The sequence below is a fragment of the Nelumbo nucifera genome, chromosome 2 (genome assembly GCF_055504915.1).
Source record: "Nelumbo nucifera cultivar China Antique chromosome 2, China Antique-T2T, whole genome shotgun sequence".
Taxonomy (NCBI): domain Eukaryota; kingdom Viridiplantae; phylum Streptophyta; class Magnoliopsida; order Proteales; family Nelumbonaceae; genus Nelumbo; species Nelumbo nucifera.
This window is the reverse complement of record NC_142650.1, coordinates 90,981,014-91,002,080: the sequence shown is the minus strand read 5'-3', so window position 1 is coordinate 91,002,080 and position 21,067 is coordinate 90,981,014. Positions and strand designations below refer to the sequence as shown.

At 32.9% G+C, this 21,067-nt stretch overlaps 1 pseudogene; it reads left to right on the top strand.

The window, feature by feature from the left end:
* Window positions 1-414: 414 nt before the first annotated feature.
* On the top strand, window positions 415-1,990 carry LOC148802504 (NAC domain-containing protein 2 pseudogene; annotated as a pseudogene).
* Window positions 1,991-21,067: the final 19,077 nt, after the last annotated feature.

The window sequence follows — 21,067 nt, the reverse complement described above, 5'->3', positions numbered from 1 at the left end:
AAAGTTAATTTGTAATAATAACAAATTGCTAATTTTTCAAAAAAAGCTTTCTGAGATAGACTCTAGCTACTATGTCTGACTCTACTATGTCCGAACCCAACGGTGGCGGAGATAGAATTTAGTTGTGGGTAGGATTTGAGACAGACTCTACTATGTCCTAACCCAAACACTAAGCAACAGCTTGGGTAGTCTTGGGTTAATTTATGAACTCCTAGTTAATTAACAACTTGTATATATATTATAGTTTGATTACGATTAGGGTTCTATTCTATTTATAGATCGATCAGATAAGAGTTTGTGATCAACCCACATTATCTTCGATCTTCTCATTATCTTCTTCTTCTTCTCCTTCTTCTTCTTCTGTCTCTATCATCTTGTTGACCTTTAAATCTTTATTAGCGGATATATATAACAATGGAAAGAATAACATGGGTAAACGACGAAGTGAGGGAGCTACCAGTGGGCTTCAGGTTTGCGCCCACCGATGAAGAGTTAATAACTGGCTACTTGGCTGAGAAGATCAGAGATCCGACGCTAAGAATTCATAAAATGACTGAAGTCGATATCTATCAATTCGATCCTGAGGAGCTGATAGGTACGTACGTAGCTTAATTTCTTTATAACAGTTTCTTTGTTTTCTTTGTTACGTTAGTTCTTTCTTCAATTAATCTACCGTTTTTCTTATTTTCGTTGTTCTTCTGCATATATTTGCGTCATCTCTAATTTTAAAAAATCTTCATGCGGGCATGGCCTAAAAGTAGGCAAAAAGAAAAAGAAAATCAAGGTTGAACCAGCAGTCTTGGGTTGGATCGATCGATGTGTGGTTCATACTATGCATGCATATCTTTCTTTATTGAAACCTTAATCTTTCAACTTTGGGGCATAATGGGTTCACCTTGTTTGACCGACTGCACTTCCTGATGAAAAGTTTAAGCAGAAAACTAATTAATTAATGGAGTTTGATGGGTTATATATCCGGCAAACCCTCCCTTAGAAAAAGGGAACTGTCCACCTGTATTTTAATCAGCAAAACCACCATGATTTGCTTCATGGATTAGTTTTCACATCACTAAAGAAATATTTTGCTTCTGTTTTGCCATGCATTGTACGAATTAAGCTTAGATAATAAAGGATTACAAACCAGATTTCTACCCACAGTACCAAGCTGCTTCGGTTGGGCAGATTACCAAACCTTAACCCCAATTCTGAACCAAGCCAAACTAGTTTCACACAATAACAATAGAGCATTAATTGAGTGCTCAATTAAGTGTTCTTTCTAGCTCGTTGCAAAAACTAGGCACATACAAGTAACTTTGAATGATGATAACATTTTTGCCACTTGTATATTTTGCAGCAAAATACAGATACACAGGAGAGAGAGAAGGGGAATGGTATTTTTTTACACCAAGGAGTCGAAAATATCCCAACGGTAGCAGGCCAAGGCGTGATACAACCAATGGACACTGGAAAGCAACTGGAGCTGACAAGCCTATCAAGGATAAAAATAAAAATGATATTGGTGTCAAAAAATCTCTAGTATTTTACAGTGGGTCATCATCCCAGAAAGGAAGGAAAACTAATTGGGTTATGCATGAATATAGGATTTCTGAACATCAAAGGGCTGTGAACAATGAACCAGATCGCATGAAGGTATATATGCAAATCTGGACCTTTACTTATATTTGGGATCAAGATAGAAATTAAGTCTATTATATATGTACCAATAATATTTATATATACTCCTAAATTAAGCTAAATTTTTTAGTATGAACTTATTATTGTTGCAAGAGTTTCCCTTGGGTGTTTTAATCTTAATGGATGCTTAATTCTTTCCTCGTCTAATAATAAATGTTCTTTTTTGGTTCTCCAGTTCGACGACTATGCGTTGTGTAGAATATATAAACATAATCGTGGCAATGGCAAAGGGAATGATGCTTCTTCAACTGTAGCAGCTCATCAGAGTGGTGAAGTTAGGGTTGAGGTTGAATGAGAAGGACAGGAGAGAAATCAAGGGCAATGTGAAGTAGAAAATAAAAGGGAAGAGGAAGACTTATATGAATCTCTCGAGAAGATGATGAGTTATGATTATAAGAGATACTCGGATCCCTTAGAATCCCTTGAATTACAGTCAGATTGTGGTCCGTCTGAACTCAGGTTCTCAAACCTTAACTCAGCATATGCTTCGTTTGACATGGGCAACGTGATTAAACCAGCTCCAGCAATGCCTAGGCATAATCTTCCTTCAATGGGCAACATGCTTGAACCAGTTCTTGTGGTGCCTTTGCAGAGTTTTCCTCCAACAAACACCTTGCCGAATGTGGAGTTTACATCAGAATTTGGGATTACAATGCAGAATGTGGGTGAATCTTTTACTCCTAACACAAAGAAACAAAGAATCCTCTGAGACATGGGGATACATGCATGCCGGAGGGTCTTGTCATTGATCTCAGACTGCTTGATTAATTAGGAAAAGTTGGGAATCTCTGCAGGCTTATAAAAAGTGTGGTACTCTTTTTTATATGTACTTCAAACTTTAATTTATTGTGGTCTGCTATTTTTTTTCATCTGATGATAATTATCTCACTGCATCTTTTTTGAGAACTGTATTTTATTTATAAAGCTGCATATTGTAAAAATGTAAAACTTGTATTTACATTGATGAGGTTTTATATCAACTTAAGATGTAGAATTCCACTCCATGCAAATGTCCATAAATTTAAATTGGAGTGTAATTTTACATCGATTTTAATTTACACTCCATCCAAACGCCAATAAAATCAAACCGACATAAATTTTTACATCGACGACATTTTACCTCGCTTCCAAACGCAGCTTAAAAAAATAGAATCTCATTTGTAACATGATTGCATATAGTATTTACGTATCACTGTATTTTTTTTTAATTTTTCCTTTGTAAGGTCTTTCCTTTGAAAGATTAGTGCATGGCTGCTGCCTATAACAAAAGCATCTCAATGATTTTCTTCGCTACTAAAATCTCATCACTACTTATTTTAAATTAGGGTATGCATGGAATTTGCTACTGTACAAGGTAGTCAACGGGTCTGGGTGGATCCGACAGATCAACCGAATTGAACTGACCCTATTATATGGATGAGGGTTAACTTTGGCTGTTGGGGCCCAACAGCATGGGCTGTTGAGACAGTTTCTGAGCTAGAAACGTTCTTGGCAGTTCACCTATTCACGTCCATGCTTTGATTTTTAATAAAAATAAATTAATATGTAATTATTAATTTACCCGTTCTCATGATAATGTGGCATTTCCAAAAACTGTCTCAACAGCCTAGGCGGTTGGCCTCCAACAGCTAAAGATTTTCTGGTCTGGTCTACATTTCATGTCCATAAAATAATTCGATTAATACTGGATTTGATATTATGTCCCAGTTAATATAATAAGATTGAGATTGGATTTGATTGCTCCAAAACTAGTTAAGACACATATAAAGGAAATGGTTTATTCTATGTTTATGGTTGTTTTGGTCCGTGACCTTTTAGGCGTTTAGTGTTCAACCTTCTGGTCAGTTTGCATTGCCTTGAAACTTGAAAAAATAAAATAAAATAAAGGATGTTTTTCATTTGAGGTCCATTAATTTTTCCCTTGTATAGTGCCGAAACAACAAATGAGAAATGGGTTTACTTCTAGGTGACTCTCTTCAAACCTTGAAGATGAATCTATTTGAAAATTTCAAAAGTTCTTAATCTTCCATTTCTTTTTATTTTGCTGAATGTTCTGGTCAAGAAGATGAAAGAAAGCATTAATGAAGAAATTTCCATAATTATGGTTTCAATGGAATTGAAAAGAAAATGTTAGTCTTTATTTTATTTTTTATCGTTGTATATATTGATGGAACTACACAACGGGAGGCGTTAGATTGTTGTGTTTATTTTTCTTTTATAAATTTTCATTTTTCTATACATCTGTACCAAATAGCTGGATCTGGATGAATGGGGCCAGGTAAAGAGAGTATTGTGCATAAAGAGGACTGAGACTGACCAAACCAACTTAATATTTAGCATTTTATGCATAAAATGGTAGGGGTGCAAGTTGGGCGGGTCGGGTTTATGGTCCACCCAGGCCCAGCCCTAAAACTTGGGCTTAAGGCCCGAGCCCGAGGTTGAGCCCGATTTTCCCAATCTGAGCCCATCCCATATTGTAATTTGATGCATTCGAGTTGGGCTTAGGTTGGTCAATGAACTCATTCTAAATTTATACATATATAAATCCACATCCAATCCAAATATTAATTGGATGTATGTTTTAACATCCAAACTAGACCTAGAATTAGGGGTGAGCATTTAGTTTATAATCTCTTATAATCATCACTCATCATCTTATCGAGAGATTCATATAAGCCTTTTCTTCCTTTTTATTTTCTGTTTCACGTTGCCCTTGAATTCTCTCCTATCCTTCCCATTCAACCTCAACCCCAACTTCACCACTCTCAACAGCTGCTACAGCTGCAGAAGCATCGTTCCCTTTGCCGCTGCCCATTTCACACGAGGCATATGTTGAGTTAGGGGTCAGACGAACCACAATCAGACAGCAATCCAAAGGAGTCTATGGGAACCGATCTATCAGTCCTCATCATCTTATCGAGAGCTTCATATAAGTCTTTTTCTTCCTTTTTATTTTCCGCTTCATGTTGCCCTTGAATTCTCTCCTGTCCTTCCCATTCAACCTCAACCCTAGCTTCACCATTCTTAGCTGCTATAGTTGCAGAAGCATCGTTCCCTTTGCCACTGCCCATATCAAATGAGGCATATGTTGAGTTAGGGTTTGAGAACCAGGGGTCAGACGGACCACAATTAGACTACAATTCAAAGGAGTCTATGGGAACCGCTCTATCAGTCCACACCATCTTCTCGAGAGCTTCATATAAGTCTTCTTCTTCCTTTTTATTTTCTACTTCATGTTGCCCTTGAATTCTCTCCTGTCCTTCCCATTCAACCTCAACCCCAGTTTCACCACTCTGATCAGTTGCTACAGTTGCAGAAGCATCATTCCCTTTGCCATTGCCACGACTATGTTTATATATTCTACACAACACACAGTTGTTGAACTAGAGAAAAAAAAACATTTATTATTAGATGAGGAAAGAATTAAGCATCCATGAAGATTAAAACACCCAACGGAAACTCTTGCAACAATAATAAGTTCATACTAAAAAAGTTTAGCTCAATTTAGGAGAACATAGCTTAATTTAGCTTAGTTTAGCTTATATATATATATATATTATTGGTACATATATAATAGACTTAATTTCTAGCTAGCTAGCTAGACTTAATTTTATATATATTATTTTATAAATTTTTTTAAGCTAGATGTTTAGCTTAGGTTTTTTGTTAAAGTCCTATGAAATGAGTTGGGTAACTAAGTGTGTATTTGGAGATAAGGAAAAGTGTGGGTTGCAAGATGTAGATTGCAGATGTGAAACAAAAAAAAAAGGCTAAGAGAAAATTAAAAAAAAATAAATAGTAAAAAAATAAGAAAATAATGATAAAATAATAGATTGGAAGATTCGATAGTAAGATTTCTCTTTGGGTTGAATGGAATGTATAAAAAATTTTAATAAAAAATAGAAATAGGGTTCCTTCAAAGAAAATGATTAAAAATAATAAAAATGAAAACATAGCAAAAACATAAATAAAAATAGTGTGAACAGATAGTAAGATTTCTCATTCGTAGAAGTGTTTTTATAAAAGTACTTTCATAAAAGTACTTTTGTAAAAGTGCTTTCGTAAAAGTTCTTTCATAAAGTGATTTTCTAAAAGTTCTTCCACAAAAGTGCTTTAGTAAAATTACTTTTATAAAAGTAATTTCATAGAAGTGTTTTTATAAAAGTACTTTTGTAGAGTGTTTTTATAAAAGTCCTTTCGTAGAAGTGTTATTATAAAATTACTTTCATAAAAGTGTTTTTATAAAAGTACTTTCGAAAAGTACATCAGAAAAGTGCTTTTATGAAAGTACTTTTGCAAATGAACTTTTCGAAAAGTGCTTTTGCAAAAGAACATTTCGAAAAGTACTTTCATAGACTTATAAAAGTACTTTTGTAGAAATGCTTTTGTAAAAGTACTTTTATAAAAGTGATTTTCTAAAAGTCCATAAAAGTGCTTTCGTAAAAGTGCTTTAATAAAAGTACTTTGTAAAAGTACTTTTTTAAAAGTGCTTTTATTAAAGTGATATTGTAAAAATGCTTTTATAAAACTTTTATAGAAGTGCTTTCATAAAAGTACTTTTGTAAAAATGCTTTTGTAAAAGTATTTTTATAAAAGTAATTTCGTAAAAATACTTTTTATAAAAAGTACTTTTATAAAAGTGCTTTTATAAAAATGTTTTTGTAGAAGTGCTTTCTTAAAAGTAGTTTCATAAAAGTGATTTTATGTTGTTTTCAATTTTGATTGATTTCAAATTGGACAAGAGTTTGGCCTCATGATCGGATTATTGGAAATTTGGTTTAGGTCTAATTCAAACCAATAAGAATATGAACCAATTTATTTTGGATTAGCCCAATCCAATAATTATAATGGACCGTCCAAATCCGATTTGATAAGGTTTGAATTGGATTAGATCCAAACCAAAACCAAAATCGGTAGATTGACACCCCTATTGACACGCCCTTCCAAAAATATGAATAAAAGGGTTGTACAAATATCTAAGAAAAGGGGTAAAATTGTCCTACAATGCAAGGATGTAATCAAATTTAAACAAATAGGACTTGAATTTAACCTTAAAATAGTAACTGTGAGTGGGTGATGCAATGGTCATTAGAAGGGAAAATATCAAGAATATGTAAAATCCAACTATATAACTCATCTAATGTGCAATCAACTATCTATTCCAAAAGTAAATAAGCAAATAAACAACATCGTATCTCCATCTCAAGGGTTTCTTTGTTTCTTGCTCATATGTGTAGAAGGCTGATCCACGTTCTGTGTTGGCATCCCAAATTGTGGTGCAAGACTTTGCATATTTAGTGAAGTCTGTGTTGGAGGGAGACTTTGCAAGGGCGTAGCTAGAGGTGGTGCAAAATTGTTGCCCATGTCAAATGAAGTGTATACTGAAGTTGGTGGAAGACTCCGTATGGGCATTGTTTGAACTGATACAAAATTATTGTCTATGTTAAATGAGGTGCCTATTAGAGGAAGATCTTGGTAATGCATTGCTGGAGTTGGTTTATAGTCATTGCCTATGTCAAATGAGGTATATGTCGAATTAAGGCTTGAGCACAATTCACCATCTATGTATTCAAAGGGGTCTGGGGAGGCAAGTAACTGTCATAGCCAGAAGCCATCATCTTGTTGATGCCTCCAAATATGTCTTCTTTCGCTTCTTCTACACTCACATAAGCTTGAGATATGCCATTCCCCACTCTCTCCACACCTTCACTAGCTTGATATATAACTTCTTCCTCTTCTTCTTTAACTTCAAACCCATCACCTTCAACATCAACCTGATCAACTTCATCACTTTCATTAGCTTCAACTGTAGGGGCGTTGTTCCTATTGGAATTGTCATGATTCTTCTCATATATTCTGCATAATACATAATTGTCCAACTAAAGAAGGAAGAAACATTTATTAGATGAGAAAAAAGCATTCATGGAGATGTGTTTTACAATGGAAATACTTAAAAAAACATGCCTTCAATGAATGGATAAATGTATTTTTCAAACCTACGATTTTGACTTGATTCAAAAGCCTGTTGAATCTATACAATGTTAGGTACTGATAGTGGAATGTTGAAAAGATTACAAACATAAAATGACTTAACTAACGAATATTATTAGTTTATAGTAAACTTTTTAGGGGTAAACACCCATCCCAATATATATATTTTTACTTCATTATTCAGCAATTTAGTTAGGTTTAGAGTTGCTAAATACTGAATAATGCATTTTCAACCTGTTCAGCATTTTGCATTAAGCCCATGTTTCAACAATTAAGAAAGGCCGACCAAAACTGAAAAATAAATTACAAATGCCTAAAACCTATCAAAATATATACTACAAATCATGCAAAATTGAGTCTAGTTGAGTGGCTGAAATTTTAATTTCCTAAATTTTACTAATTTGAGTCATCTAACTTTATTATAAAAAAAAACCCATATACTTAAATTGAACCTCTAATAATTTGAATTTATCTGGTTAAATTCTGGGTTGGTTCATCCGATTCAAAAAAATCACATGTTTTTATATTTGTTGTACTAAGTTATTTAATACTCTTTAATTTGAAAACCTAAGAATATATGGGATAAATGCATGACATAGTCCAGATTTACATACCTTCATGTGATCCAGTTCATCATTTATAGCCCTTTGATGTTCTTTAATTCTGTATTCAAGCATGATCCAATTAGTTTTTGTTCTTTCCAGTATCCATTGGGTGGAGAACGCTTTGGCCTATTCCCTTTTGGATATTTACGATCCCTTGGTGTATAGAAATACCACTCTTGCTCTTTCACTCCCCTGTGTGTCTATATTTTTCTACAAAATAAGTGACAATAATATTATCTAATGTGACTTGGATAAAAAATAGATAACAAAAGCAATGATTGACACACTTTGGCTTGGGCTTAAAACATGCATCAAACATTCCAAAACAACCCAACTTTCTGCAATATGTTTACGATATACTATATATGTATAAGGCATGGACGGTGATGATGATGTTATATGTATTATTAGAACTATATATTAAATTAGGGTATGCATGGAATTTGCTACTGTACAAGACAGTCAACAGGTCTGGGTGGATCCGACAGATCAACCGAATTGAACCGACCCTATTATATGGATGAGGGTTAACTTTGTCTGTTGTGGCCCAACAGCATGGGCTGTTGAGACAGTTTCTGAGCTGGATACGTTCTTGGCAATTCACCTATTCACGTCCATACTTTGATTTTTAATAAAAATAAATTAATATATAATTACTAATTTACCCGTTCTCATGATAATGTAGCATTTCCAAAAACTGTCTCAACAGCCTAGGCGATTGGCCCCCAACAGCTAAAGTTTTTATAGTCTGGTCTGCATTTCATGTCCATAAAATAATTCGATTAATACTGGATTTGATATTATGTCCCAGTTAATATAATAAGATTGAGATTGGATTTGATTGTTCCAAAACTAGTTAAGACACATATAAAGGAAATGGTTTATTCTATGTTTATGGTTGTTTTGGTCCGTGACCTTTTAGGCGTTTAGTGTTCAACCTTCTGGTCAGTTTGCATTGCCTTGAAACTTGAAAAAATAAAATAAAATAAAGGATGTTTTTCATTTGAGGTCCATTAATTTTTCCCTTGTATAGTGCCGAAACAACAAATGAGAAATGGGTTTACTTCTAGGTGACTCTCTTCAAACCTTGAAGATGAATCTATTTGAAAATTTCAAAAGTTCTTAATCTTCCATTTCTTTTTATTTTGCTGAATGTTCTGGTCAAGAAGATGAAAGAAAGCATTAATGAAGAAATTTCCATAATTATGGTTTCAATGGAATTGAAAAGAAAATGTTAGTCTTTATTTTATTTTTTATCGTTGTATATATTGATGGAACTACACAACGGGAGGCATTAGATTGTTGTGTTTATTTTTCTTTTATAAATTTTCATTTTTCTATACATCTCTGCGAAATAGCTGGATCTGGATGAATGGGGCCAGGTAAAGAGAGTACTGTGCATAAAGAGGACTGAGACTGACCAAACCAACTTAATATTTAGCATTTTATGCATAAAATGGTAGGGGTGCATGTCGGGCGGGTTGGGCCGGGTTTATGGTCCACCCAGGCCCATCCCTAAAACTTGGGCTTAAGGCCCGAGCCCAAGGTCGAGCCCAATTTTTCCAATACAAGCCCATCCCATACTGTAATTTGATGAATTCGGATTGGGTTAGGTTGGTCAATGAACTCATTCTAAATTTATACATATATAAATCTACATCCAATCCAAATATTAATTGGATGTAAGTTTTAACATCCAAATAGACCTTGAATTAGGGATGAGCATTTGATTTATTCGGTTAAAAACCAAAAATCCAAGCCCAACCCAGCCCGAAGACCGAAAATCCAAGCCCATCTTGTGTAAAATTCCGGGCTGGGCCTGCTCAAATTGCACCCCTTTAAAAAGGTTAATTTTTGACTCCAACTTACATTCCCACTCTTGTTTGCCGAAGATTTTACCATTTCATCAAGCTAGAAATTAGATGTGATCATTTCTAGCCCAGCCCAGCTGTAAATAAAGTGTTAAAGTATTATAATATATGCAATTTTATTGGTGTCTATACTACTTTAAATAAGTGGGAATACCTCCCCAAGGCTTTTAGATTTTTTTTATTTTCTTATAATTATATATATATTAAAATTGACCTGAAAATGAAACATTTTTTTAAGAGGCAGGTAAACAATTCAATCATTTAGGTCAAACAGGTCAACTCATTATGCATAATTAAATACTAAAAATTTTACATAATAAAAATACAAAAATAAAGAAAATGTATAGAATAAGAAGTATTAAAAAAATAAGTATGTTAAATAAGAAGCAGTTTTATTAATGATAGAAATAGAATATAAAATTTAAAATCAACTTATAAATGAAACCATTTTCCTATCTTAGTGATAGTGGTTCAACCATTCAAGTCGAACAATGCCATAATCAAATAGAAAAAATTTTTACAGTAGATAAATATAAAAGTTTAAAAATAGAAAAAAAAACATTAAACACATCTCTAATATTATATATTAATCATATTGAACAAAAATAAGTATGATAAAAAATAATTATTTTTATTATTGATGTAAATGAAACACAAAATTAACACTGATCTAAAAATGAAACTATTTTTCTATCTAGGTTCTTAGTTAGCTGTCCAATTATCTGAATCAAATTGGTCTACCCATAATGTCATAATTAAATAATAATCTATTTCTACTATATTAGAACAAATGAAAATTTTCTTTTTCCTTTTATAACTAAAACTTTTAAACTTTTTATTGAATAGAAAGTACCTCTATGAATTTAACCTATGGATGCATGGGAAGTAGAGATGCATGGGAAGCCCACTTCCAATTTGTTAAGGAAATATAACAACTCTTTGATCAACGATCCAAATTTCTTGGATTTCTAAGCTGATTGAAGTTTGAGGATTTAGAATATATGTGCGTGGATTTTCAAATTCTTATTTGTGTAATTGTCTACATCTTTTTGTATCCACAAGAAGAGGAGGAAGAGGAATTTAGTCGTCCCACTGTTTCTCACATACTTGGTTTACTTTCTCTCAGTTTCTATTTCTTAATTGCGAGCATGTTTCTTCGTGTTTTCCTCTGTTCGATCATGTTGAATTCTTTTGCTTAGATTATCAAAGAGAATATATTCAATATATGTTTAAGTTTTAGAAAATTAGACTTGGTTAGATTTGTAAATCTAGGGTTCTACCACGGTTCATTAGAAATTTAACACCCCTATAAATTTTTGCCCTTGGAAACTAATTAATCCTTGCATGAATACGTATTATATTTGATAAACCTGCATGGATTTGGACGGATTGGATGGACCAACAAAATATATTGGATTGAACCCTGTCCAGTTCAAAATCAATTTGGACGGATTGGATGGACCAACAAAATATATTGGATTGAACCAATCCGGTCCAAAATATTTATTAGATTGGATTGGACCCGGTCCATCTCATACGAACAACAAATCCTTATGATAGCCATCTCATTAGGGTCTATATATGCCAAGAGAAGACTACTAAACATTCTTCTCGAAAGGTAATTATAACAGTTTTTGATAACCGTTGAAAAAAAAAAAAAAAAAGAAGATGCGATTAGATAATTACCATCAGATGAAAAAAATAACAGACAAGTACCGATACACATGATACAGAATTCTGAATTCCAGCCCCCCTACTACTAGCCCTCTCCCCCCTATAAACCACATCCTGCCCGTGAATTTGGCATCAATTCACGGTCAGGATGCATTTCCCCTATACTTTGGGGCTATAAAATTCTGACCTGGGCTGATTCATCATTCTCCCAAAAAATAATAGCAGACCACAATAAATTAAAGTTTCGAATACATATAAAAAATAGCACCAAACCTTCTATAGGCCTGCAAAGATTTCCAACTTTCCCTAATTACGGTCTGAAAAAATCAATGACAAGGCCCATACAATACACTCCTGCATGCATGTATCCCCATGTCTCAAAGGATTCTCTGTTTCTTTGTGTTAGGAGTATAAGATTCATCCACATTCTAAATTGGAATCCCAAATTCTGATGTAAACTCCACATTCGGTAAGGTGTTTGTTGGAGGAAATCTCTGCAAAGGCATCACTGGAAGTACTGGTTCAAACATGTTGCCCATTGAAGGAAGACTATACCTAGGCATTGCTGGAGCTGGTTTAATCATGTTGCCCATGTCAAACGAAGCATATACTGAGTTAAGGTTTTAGAACCTGGGCTCAGACGGACCACAATCAGACTGCAATTCAAGGGATTCTAAAGGATCCGAGTATCTCTTATAATCATCACTCATCATCTTATCGAGAGATTCATACAAGTCTTCTTCTTCCTTTTTATTTTCTGCTTCACGTTGCCCTTGAATTCTCTCATGTCCTTCCCATTCAACCTCAACCCTAGCTTCACCACTCTGAACAGCTGCTACAGCTGCAGAAGCATCGTTCCCTTTGCCACTGCCCATATCAAACGAGGCATATGTTGAGTTAGGGTTTGAGAACCAGGGGTCAGACAGACCACAATCAGACTGCAATTCAAATAAGTCTATGGGAACCGATCAATCAGTCCTCATCATCTTATCGAGAGCTTCATATAAGTCTTCTTCTTCCATTTTATTTTCCGCTTCATGTTGCCCTTGAATTCTCTCCTGTCCTTCCCATTCAACCTCAACCCTAGCTTCACCACTCTCAGCTGCTATAGTTGCAGAAGCATCGCTCCCTTTGCCACTGCCCATATCAAAGGAGGCATATGTTGAGTTAGGGTTTGAGAACCAGGGGTCAGACGGACCTCAATCAAACTGCAATTCAAAGGAGTCTATGGGAACCGCTCTATCAGTCCTCACCATCTTCTCGAGAGCTTCATATAAGTCTTCTTACTTTTCATTTTCTATTTCATGTTTCCCTTGAATTCTCTCCTGTCCTTCCCATTCAACCACAACCCCAGCTTCACCACTCTGAACAACTGCTACAGCTACAGAAGCATCATTCTCTTTGCCACTGCCCATATCAAACGAGGCATATGTTGAGTTAATGTTTGGTACATATATAATAGACATATATATTATTGGTACATATATAATAGACCTAATTTCTAGCTAGCTAGAGAAAAACAGACATCCCAAATAGAAGTAAAATCCTATGGAATTTCTAGCTAGCTAGACTTAATTTTATATATATTCTTTAATAAAATTTTTTAAGCTAGATGTTTAACATAGGTTTTTTGTTAAAATTCTATGGAATTAGTTAGGTAACTAAGTGTGTATTTGGAGATAAGGAAAAGTGTGGGTTGCAGGATGTAGATTGCAGATATGAAAAAAAAATGGCTAAGAGAAAATTAAAAATAAATAAATAGTAAAAAATATAAGAAAATAATGATAAAATGATAGATTCGAAGACTCGATAGTAAGATATCTCTTTGGGTTGAATGGAATGTATAAAAAATTTTAATAAAAAAATAGAAATAGGGTTCCTTCGAAGAAAATGATTAAAAATAATAAAAATGAAAACATAGCAAAAACATAAATAAAAAAAAAGTGTGAACAGATAGTAAGATTTCTCTTTCGTAGTAGTGTTTTTATAAAAGTACTTTTGTAAAAGTGCTTTCGTAAAACTTTTTAATAAAGTGATTTTCTAAAAGTTCTACCGCAAAAGTGCTTTAGTAAAATTACTTTTACAAAAGTAATTTCATAGAAATGTTTTTATAAAAGTACTTTCGTAGAGGTGTTTTTATAAAATTACTTTAATAAAAGTGTTTTTATAAAAGTACTTTCGAAAAGTACTTTAGAAAAGTACTTTAGAAAAGTGCTTTTATGAAAGTACTTTTGCAAATGAACTTTTCGAAACGTACTTTTGCAAAAGAACTTTTCAAAAAGTACTTCCATAGACTTATAAAAGTACTTTTTCAGAAGTGCTTTCGTAAAAATATTTTTATAAAAGTGATTTTCTAAAAGTGCTTCCATAAAAGTGTTTTCGTAAAAGTGTTTTTATAGAGAAATTCTATAAAAGTGTTTTCATAAAGGTACTTTGTCAAAGTTCTTTTGTAAATGTGTTTTTATTAAAGTGATTTTGTAAAAGTGCTTTTATAAAACATCTATAGAAGTGCTTTCATAAAAGTACTTTTGTAAAAATGCTTTTGTAAAAGTATTTTTATTAAAGTAATTTCGTAAAAATAATTTTCATAAAAAGTACATTTATAAAAGTGCTTTTATAAAAATTTTTTTGTAGAAGTGATTTCTTAAAAGTAGTTTCATAAAAGTGATTTTATGTTGTTTTCAATTTTGATTGATTTCAAATTGGACAAGAGTTTGGCCTCATGATCGGATTATTGGAAATTTAGTTTAGGTCTAATTCAAACCAATAAGAATGTGGACCAATTTATTTTGGATTGGCCCAATCCAATAATTATAATAGACCATCCAAATGCGATTTGATAAGGTTTGAATTGGATTGGATACAAACCAAAACCAAAACCGGTCGATTGACACCCCTACGGACACGCCCTTCCAAAAATATGAATAAAGGGGTTGTACAAATATCTAAGAAAAGGGGTAAAATGGTCCTACAATGCAAAGATGTAATTAAATTTAAACAAATTGGACTTGAATTTAACCTTAAATTAGTAACAGTGAGTGGTGACGCAATGGTCATTAGAAGGGAAAATATCAAGAATATGTAAAATCCAACTATAGAACTCATCTAATGTGCAATCAACTACCTATTCCAAAAGTAAATAAACAAATAAATAACATTGTATCTCCAACTCAAGGGTTTCTTTGTTTCTTGCTCATATGTGTTGAAGGTTGATCCACGTTTTGTGTTGGCATCCCAAATTGTGGTGCAAGACTCTGCATATTCAGTGAAGTCTGTGTTGGAGGGAGACATTGCAAGGGCGTAGCTAGAGTTGGTGCAAAATTGTTGCCCATGTCAAATGAAAGGTACACTGAAGTTGGTGGAAGACTCCGTTTGGGCATTGTTTGAGCTGATACAAAATTATTGTCTATGTTAAATGAAGTGCCTATTAGAGAAAGATCTTGGAAATGCATTGCTGGAGCTGGTTTATAGTCATTGCCTGTGTCAAATGAGGTATATGTCGAATTAAGGCTTGAGCACGATTCACCATCTATGTAATCAAAAGGATCTAGGGGAGGCAAGTAACTGTCATAGCCAGAAGCCATCATCTTGTTGATGCCTCCAAATATGTCTTCTTTCGCTTCTTCTACACCCTCGTAAGCTTGAGATATGCCATTTCCCACTATCTCCACACCTTCACTAGCTTGATATATAACTTCTTCCTCTTCTTCTTTAACTTCAAACCTATCACCTTCAACATCAATCTGATCAACTTCATCACTTTCATTAACTTCAACTGTAGGGGCATTGTTCCTATTGGAATTGCCACGATTATTCTCATATATTCTACATAATACATAATTGTCCAACTAAAGAAGGAAGAAAAATTTATTAGATGAGAAAAAAGCATTCATGGAGATGTGTTTTACAATGCAAATACTTAAAAAAACATGCCTTCAATGAATGGATAAATGTATTTTTCAAACCTACGATTTTGACTTGATTCAAAAGTCTGTTGAATCTATACAATGTTAGGTGCTGATAGTGGAATGCTGAAAAGATTACAAACATAAAATGACTTAACTAACGAATATTATTAGTTTATAGTAAACTTTTTCGGGGTAAACACTCATCCCAATATATATTTTTTTACTTCATTATTCAGCAATTTAGTTAGGTTTAGAGTTGCTAAATACTGAATGATGCATTTTTAACCTGTTCAGCATTTTGCATTAAGCCCATGTTTCAACAATTAACAAAGGCCAACCAAAACTGGAAAATAAATTACAAATGCCTAAAACCTATCAAAATATATACTACAAATCATGCAGAATTGAGTCTAGTGGAGTGGCTGAAATTTTAATTTCCTAAATTTTACTAATTTGAGTCATCTAACTTTATTATAAAAAAAACACATATACTTAAATCTGAACCTCTAATAAGTTGAAGTTATCTGTTTAATTCTGGGTTGGTTCATCCAATTGAAAAAAAAATCACATGTTTTAATATTTGTTGTACTTAGTTATTTAATACTCTTTAATTTGAAAAACTAAGCATATATGGTGTAAATGGATGGCATAGTCCAGATTTACATACCTTCATGTGATCTAGTTCATCATTTATAGCCCTTTGTTGTTCTTTAATTCTGTATTCATGCATGATCCAATTAGTTTTTGTTCCTCTTTGAATTGAATTGGATCCAAACCAAAACCAAAATTGGTCAATTAACAGCCTTATTGACACGCCCTTCCAAAAATATGAATAAAGGGGTTGTACAAATATCTAAGAAAAGGGGTAAAATGGTCCTACAATGCAATGATGTAATTAAATTTAAACAAATAGGACTTGAATTTAACCTTAAATTAGTAAGAGTGAGTGGGTGATGCAATGGTCATTAGAAGGGAAAATATCAAGAATATGTAAAAAATCCAACTATAGAACTCATCTAATGTGCAATCAACTACCTATTCCAAAAGTAAATAAACAAATAAACAACATTGTATCTCCAACTCAATGGTTTCCTTGTTTTTTCCTCATATGTGTAAAAGGTTGATCCACGTTCTATGTTGGCAACCCAAATTATGGTGCAAGACTCTACATATTCAGTGAAGTCTGTGTTGGAGGGAGACTTTGCAAGGGTGTAACTAGAGTTGATGCAAAAAATGTTGCCAATGTCAAATGAAGTGTATACTGAAGTTGGTGAAAGACTCCGTATGGGCATTGTTTGAGCTGATACAAAATTATTGTCTATGTTAAATGAGGTGCCTATTAGAGGAAGTCTTGGAAATGCATTGCTAGAGCTGGTTTATAGTCATTGCCTATGTCAAATGAGGTATATGTCGAATTAAGGCTTGAGCGCAATTCACCATTTATGTAATCAAAGGGGACTGGGGGAGGCAAGTAACTGTCATTGACAAAAGCCATCATCATGTTGATGGCTCCAAATATGTCTTCTTTCGCTTCTTCTACACCCACCTAAGCTTGAGATATGCATTCCCCACTCTCTCCACACCTTCACTAGTTTGATATATAACTTCCTCCTCTCTATTTTGTACATTGATTGAATGTTGTTATGTTAATGAATGATAGTTGATCTGATGATTTAGCATTGCTATTTAAATTGATTGAAGCATAAAATTTTTTAAGCTATTTGTTTAGCTTAGGTTTTTTGTTAAAATCCAATGAAATGAGTTGGGTAACTAAGTGTGTATTTGGAGATAAGGAAAAGTGTAAGTTGCAGGATGTAGATTGCAGATATGAAACAAAAAAAGGCTAAGAGAAAAATTAAAAATAAATAAAAAGTAAAAAATATAAGAAAATAATGATAAAATAATAGATTGGAAGACTCGATAGTAAGATTTCTCTTTGGGTTGAATGGAATGTATAAAAAATTTTAATAAAAAAATAGAAATAGGGTTCCTTCAAAGAAAATGATTAAAAATAATAAAAATGAAAACATAGCAAAAACATAAATAAGAATAAAGTGTGAACAGATAGTAAGATTTCTCTTTTGTAGAAGTGTTTTTATAAAAGTACTTTCATAAAAGTACTTTTGTAAAAGTGCTTTCGTAAAAGTTCTTTCATAAAGTTATTTTCTAAAAGTTCTTCCATAAAAGTGCTTTAGTAAAATTACTTTTATAAAAGTAATTTCATAGAAGTGTTTTTATAAAAGTACTTTCATAGAAGTGTTTTTATAAAAGTCCTTTCATAGAAGTGTTTTTATAAAATTACTTTCATAAAAGTGTTTTTATAAAAGTAATTTCGAAAAGTACTTCAGAAAAGTGTTTTTATAAAACTACTTTTGCAAATGAACTTTTCGAAAAGTACTTTTGCAAAAGAACTTCTCGAGAGCTTCATATAAGTTTTCTTCTTCCTTTTTATTTTCTGCTTTATGTTGCCCTTGAATTCTCTCCTATCCTTCCCATTCAACCTCAACCCCAGCTTCACCACTCTGATCAGCTGCTACAGTTGCAGAAGCATCATTCCCTTTGCCATTGCCATGACTATGTTTATATATTCTACACAACACAGTCGTCAAACTGGAGAAAAAAAAAACATTTATTATTAGATGAGGAAAGAATTAAGCATCCATGAAGATTAAAACACCCAACGGAAACTCTTGCAACAATAATAAGTTCATACTAAAAAGTTTAGCTTAATTTAGGAGTATATATATATTATTGGTACATATATAATAGACATAATTTCTAGCTAGCTAGAGAAAAACAGACATCCCGAATAGAAGTAAAATCCTATGGAGTTTCTAGCTAGCTAGACTTAATTTTATATATATTATTTTATAAAATTTTTTAAGCTAGATGTTTAAGTTAGGTTTTTTGTTAAAATCCTATGGAATGAGTTGGGTAACTAAGTGTTTATTTGGAGATAAGGAAAAGTGTGGGTTGCAGGATGTAGATTGCAGATATGAAACAAAAAAATGGCTAAGAGAAAATTAAAAATAAATAAATAGTAAAAAATATAAGAAAATAATGATAAAATGATAGATTCGAAGACTCGATAGTAAAATATCTCTTTGGGTTGAATGGAATGTATAAAAAATTTTAATAAAAAAATAGAAATAGGGTTCCTTCGAAGAAAATGATTAAAAATAATAAAAATGAAAACATAGCAAAAACATAAATAAAAAAAAAGTGTGAACAAATAGTAAGATTTATCTTTCGTAGTAGTGTTTTTATAAAAGTACTTTCATAAAAGTACTTTTGTAAAAGTGCTTTCATAAAATTTTTTAATAAAGTGATTTTCTAAAAGTTCTACCACAAAAGTGCTTTAGTAAAATTACTTTTATAAAAGTAATTTCATAGAAATGTTTTTATAAAAGTACTTTTGTAGAAGTGTTTTTATAAAAGACCTTTCGTAGAAGTGTTTTTATAAAATTACTTTCATAAAAGTGTTTTTATAAAAGTACTTTCGAAAAGTACTTTAGAAAAGTGCTTTTATGAAAGTACTTTTGCAAATGAACTTTTTGAAAAGTACTGTAGTTTTGCAAAAGAACTTTTCAAAAAGTACTTCCATAGACTTATAAAAGTACTTTTGTAGAAGTGCTTTCATAAAAGTACTTTTATAAAAGTGATTTTCTAAAAGTGCTTCCATAAAAGTGTTTTCGTAAAAGTGTTTTTATAGAGAAATTCTATAAAAGTGCTTTCATAAAAGTACTTTGTAAAAGTACTTATGTAAAAGTGTTTTTATTAGAGTAATTTTGTAAAAGTGCTTTTATAAAACTTCTATAGAAGTGCTTTCATAAAAGTACTTTTGTAAAAATGCTTTTGTAAAAGTATTTTTATTAAAGTAATTTCGTAAAAATACTTTTCATAAAAAGTACTTTTATAAAAGTGCTTTTATAAAATTTTTTTTGTAGAAGTGCTTTCTTAAAAGTAGTTTCATAAAAGTGATTTTATGTTGTTTTCAATTTTGATTGATTTCAAATTGGACAAGAGTTTGGCCTCATGATCGGATTATTGGAAATTTGGTTTAGGTCTAATTCAAACCAATAAGAATATGGACCAATTTATTTTGGATTGGCCTAATCCAATAATTATAATGGACCATCCAAATGCAATTTGATAAGGTTTGAATTGGATTGGATCCAAACCAAAACCAAAACCGGTCGATTGACACCCCTACGAACACGCCCTTCCAAAAATATGAATAAAGGGGTTGTACAAATATCTAAGAAAAGGGGTAAAATGGTCCTACAATGCAAAGATGTAATTAAATTTAAACAAATAGGACTTGAATTTTACCTTAAATTAGTAACAGTGAGTGGGTGATGCAATGGTCATTAGAAGGGAAAATATCAAGAATATGTAAAATCCAACTATAGAACTCATCTAATGTGCAATCAGCTACCTATTCCAAAAGTAAATAAACAAATAAACAACATTGTATCTCCATCTCAAGGGTTTCTTTGTTTCTTGCTCATATGTGTAGATGGTTGATCCACGTTCTGTGTTGGCATCCCAAATTGTGGTGCAAGACTCTGCATATTCAGTGAAGTCTGTGTTGGGGGGAGACTTTGCAAGGGCGTAGCTAGAGGTGGTGCAAAATTGTTGCCCATGTTCAACTTACTCCTCATTTGACGTAGGCGATGAGTTTGCACCAACTCTAGCAATGCATTTCCAAGATCGTCCTCTAACAGGCAACTCTTTTAACACAAGCAACAATTTTGTATTAACTCCAACAATGTCCTTGCAGAGTCTTTCTCCAATTCCAACACACACTTCATTTAACACAAGCAACAATTTTGTACTAGCTGCAACAATGCCCATGCAGAATCTTCCTCCAACTCAAACACACACTTCGTTTATCATGGGCAACAATTTTGTACCAGCTCTAGCAATGCTCATGTAGAGTCTTCCTCCAATTCCAACATTGACTTCCTTTAACATGGGCAAATATTTTGTACCAGCTCCAGCAATGCCCATGGAGAGTCTTCCTCCAACTCCAACGTACACTTCATTTAACATGGGCAACAATTTTGTACCAGTTCCAACAATGCCCATGTAGAGTCTTCCTCCAACTCCAGCATGCACTTCATTTAACATGGGCAACAATTTTGCATCAATTTGAGCTACGCCCTTGCAAAGTCTCCCTCCAACACAGACTTCATTGAATATGGAGAGTCTTGCACCACAATCTGGGATGCCAATGCAGAATGTGGATAAGCCTTCTACACATGTGAGCAAGAGACACATAACCCATTGAGATGGAGATATAGTGTAGGTTATTTGCTTT